Source organism: Nannospalax galili, unplaced genomic scaffold, assembly GCF_000622305.1.
Source record: "Nannospalax galili isolate Female #2095 unplaced genomic scaffold, S.galili_v1.0 scaffold96, whole genome shotgun sequence".
Classification (NCBI taxonomy): domain Eukaryota; kingdom Metazoa; phylum Chordata; class Mammalia; order Rodentia; family Spalacidae; genus Nannospalax; species Nannospalax galili.
Window position 1 is genome coordinate 8,301,276 of NW_008342018.1, and position 2,840 is coordinate 8,304,115.

General features: G+C 42.4%; 1 pseudogene; it reads right to left on the minus strand.

Annotated features, from left to right (window-relative positions):
• Positions 1–665: 665 nt before the first annotated feature.
• LOC103738023 overlaps positions 666–2,840 on the minus strand; it is a 42,157-nt pseudogene continuing 39,982 nt past the window's right edge.

The window sequence follows — 2,840 nt, forward strand, 5'->3', positions numbered from 1 at the left end:
GACTAACCCAGTGTCCTCTCTGCTTTACACCAGGAAGCTCTTGGGTGGCGTAACAGAGGGTAGAAGTCCTGGTTTTCCATACCTGAGTGTTCTGAGGGCCCAGGGTTGGTAGTCATTACTTCTTTCTTAGACTATCTGTGTCACCCCAGGGGCAATATACCCCACCTAAGCCCAGGCCTTTAGGTCCTGTCCCGCTTGGGTCCATCTGGCTCTAGATGAGGTCCTAACCTCATTCCAACAGGTCAGAAACAATGGTGGTTCCAGGCACAGCTTCCACTGTAGGCTACAGTATGGGGACTGTTAGTGATCTGGGTGCTTTTGGTCCCAGAGAGAGTCAGGACCAAGCCTGGACCTTGAAAGGAAATGGAGGAATGAGGACTCCAGTAGGGGAGTCTCCTCAACTTATCTTGATTGAAAATGCCAAGCAAACCCATAATACACATGCTAAGTGCCAGCACATGCCACCCACTGGCCCTTGGCCTTAAATCCAACAAAATGATTGCTGGAAGAGTCAGATGCTCAGGGAAGGGCAAGGTAGAGATAGGACTTCGAGGGGACAGTGGCAAAACAACCCCAAGTGGGGCCTGAGGGAGAGTGACCACTTGGCATGGGAGGCAAAGCACAGGGGAACAGACTGATAGTAGGGGAGTCTAAGTCTGGCTCTGTTAGCACAAGCGCTTGCACATGTAGATGTAGGCTTTGCAGCTGGGGCATGTATACGTCACATCCTTGAAGTCACTGATGAGACGGGGTCAAACAGCAATGCAGATCACACCCCATGAAGCAGCAGAAGAAACACAGCCTTAAATTCATCCGACTAATCTCATAGGAGATCTTGGTGGTGATGGCCTGATGGCAGTGGGGACACCCTGTCTGCACGTGTGCTCCTTCAAAGATTTCTCCCTGAAGCACTGTGACTGTGGTGACTGCCTCTGAAGGTACCAAGACTGTGGCCGTGTGGCCCCCAGGGCCAAGATTGGGCCCTGGTGTGTAGGGTCCTGGTGGATAGTAGCTCATTGGTGGGTGAGGGCCTGGAGGAGGGTAGAAACCTGGAGGCATGTAAGCACCATCTACACTCATGTGGGGAGGCACAAAGCCAGGTGGCTTATAGGGTGGCAAGCCAATGTCAGCAGGAGGCAGTATCACTGCTGGGGAGGTACTGCCTGGAATAGGTTGGGCTGTGCTTTTCTCTTCCAGTAAGGGAGCTGTGGGGTCCCAGGATAATGAGGGGGTGGCTCATCATATATCTTTGCTGCTGCCACTGCTTCTGAGCCAGTCTCAGGGCCCCTCAGCTGGGCAGGTGCAGTTGGAGGAATGGCTACTTCAGCTCATGACTGTCCCACACTGTTAACCGAAGATGGGTAGGCTCTGGCAAGCAGGCCCAGGATCCTGGAGTCGTGTTGCAGCCTAGACTATATAATTTTATTCGACATAGGAGAACTACAAAGGGCAAAGGAAATGAGATGTTACTGAACACATTTGAAACCCAAGTGGTCAAGTGTCTTGGACCTCAAAAACAGGAATCTGTCTTAATGTTTTGTCCTCTAATCTTATTCATGTGGAAAACTGCTTTCTGATCTACCAATGATTTTGTCATTATGCCAAGGCCATGATCACATGGCAATGCTCTGGACAGAGCTTCCCTGACTGACTGATGACAGAAAACAAAAAGAAGATATAATGATGAAAGCCAGCAGGGAAAAATGGGAGCTTGAGGAGAGTGTTGGGCCAGAGAATGAGTATGGTTGCTAAAACTTAAAAGAGTAAGGAAGGCCCTCTGAAAACTTCAGAGGAAATTTCCCCTTATAGACCTTTGTTTTATACCTCAAAAATTCATTTGAACTTTTGTACAAAAGTGAAATAATAAACATGCTGTTTTAAGGTAGTGTATTTCTAGTGCTGTTACAGCAGTGATTAAAAAACTGAGGAATCCAAGACATTCATTATATTTAATAATGTAATACATCATTAAATAAGGGAATATTCTCTCTGTGAAGGGAGCAAATTTTATATATAAAATACATTCATTATTCAGTAGAAGAATTATGCAATGAAATCATGTGGCAAAAACATTGAAAAGCATGCAGTGGATGAAAAGCTTACATTTTATATTGATATTGAGTCAATTATGGAGGAAAAACATTCTACCTACACCTAATAATGGAGATTTAATATATATATATATAAAGCAAACATCGATGAAGCAAATATTAAACCTTAATGAGTGGCAACTTGAATATATCTTTATGTTTAATAAGTATAAGAAATTCTAAAATCTTGATACATATATATGAAGAAAAATAATAATAAAACCCTGAATTGATATCCATAGAACTTAGTTGAAATTGGCACATTTCACATGAGTGTATTTAGTGAGATCTAAAATAGTATTCACAAAAATTTCAAAATCCTAAAATAAGGAGAATCTTCCTGATTATTATTAGAAAAAGAAATAAAAATATATAGATACAAAGAAAATTCACAAAACTCTAAAATTATGGGTGGTGTTTATTAATAATTCATGGACAACAACAAAAAGTACAAACCATGGTGATGTTCAGGTGGTGCTCATTTTTTTTTCCAGTTTTGGGATTGGAGAAGTCATATTCCTTAGAGGTATAATCACTGGTAAGCTGCTTGCATAAGTACATAACTATGATTCGCGCTTATGCAAGCAACTGTAAATAAACTCAGGGGTGATCACAATAAACACACCCAAATGTAGGAGGGGGACTTGTAAGGAAGAAGATGAGGTTCAATGGGAAGATGATATGAGAGGGAAAATCAAGGCAGTAATTCAAAATATATGATTATATGTATGAAATAGTAAAAGAATAAAT